The sequence below is a fragment of the Gobio gobio genome, assembly GCF_949357685.1.
Source record: "Gobio gobio genome assembly, chromosome: 1".
In the NCBI taxonomy this organism is placed as follows: domain Eukaryota; kingdom Metazoa; phylum Chordata; class Actinopteri; order Cypriniformes; family Gobionidae; genus Gobio; species Gobio gobio.
In genome coordinates this window covers 26,842,149-26,843,485 of record NC_137097.1, presented here as the reverse complement: position 1 = coordinate 26,843,485, position 1,337 = coordinate 26,842,149, and positions in this window count along the sequence as shown.

The window sequence follows — 1,337 nt, the reverse complement described above, 5'->3', positions numbered from 1 at the left end:
CCCATGCTTGGGTCTCACTGCCAACAGTTTGCAAAAACCAATCTTTTGTGTTACAACTTTAACAATGTCCTCGGCCTTCACCTCTTTGTTGTCCCTCAAATCAATCACCACCGTCGCTTCTTTCAAATAAATAATCCACTTGCTTCTTGCTGCTCCGTTGTCCCTCATTATCCCTGTTGACTCCATTAGCCTCTCTCGATCCTTTGCCCACTCCATTTCTCTCAATCCGTTCCTCCAGTCCACCTGCCATTCCTAGGTCTTTGCCATGTGGTCCGTCCATTGTTTGTAGAAAAAACCAAGGATTGCTTCCAAGCAGATCAACTGCTTGGAGCTTAAACGTGTACCTTTTTAAATCAAAACCAAATCTTCTCTCACACTATAAGCAAAAAAACAAAATATAACTTATGAAGAGCCTTTCTCTTCAAACTGCAGACTCACACACTTCCAAATTGCTCTCTAGTGCTCAGGGTGGTATGGCCATAAGCGAAAGCTGCAGCCAAATTCTGGCTATTTAACAGGTTCAAACACTCTTCTTTTTTGTTTTTCTAAAACAAAAATGCTTATAGCACCTGGTATTCCCAGGCAGTCTCCCATCTCCCTTCTCTACCGCCCCTAAAATCGTGTTATGTGCTATTCTAGCTGGTTTACCCTCCCATAAAAAGTCAAGAAAACATTTCTTCAACCTCTTTTCTGTCCACAACGGCATCTCGGATACATATAAAACATACCAAAGTTTAGAAACCATTAAAACATTCAATATTAAAACCTTCCCCTTCAAATTTAGTGTCCTCAGTTTCCAAAAATGTAACCTTCTCTCTATCTCTGTTACTAGTTCCTCCCACATTTCATCTCTTGCTTTCTTCTCGTTCTTCCCCATTAAAATCCCTAAAATCCTAATTTCTTCTACTTCTTTAAAATTAAAACAATCCCTTAAAACCATAGCTTTACCAAATCTCATATACACCGTTTTATCTTCATTTACTTTACTACCAGACCCACTACAATATTCTTTCACCACATTCATAACTTCCCACACACTTTCTTTTCCTTTTTACAATTAACGTTGTGTCATCTGCATATTGAAACACCTTCCCTTCAGCCTTCTTTTCCTCAATTTCTATCCCTATTATTCTTTCTTTTTGTTTTATAGCTAACCCTAATGGTTCAGACACCAGTGAGTACAGTAACGCTGAAAGTGGACAGCCTTGTCTTATTGATCTTGTGATTTTAAAACAATCTGTTAAAAAACCATTACATTTTATCTTTGTTAACGCGCCCTTATATAAAATCTCAATCCATTTAATAAAATTCTCCCCAAAACCAAAACTCTTTAAAAC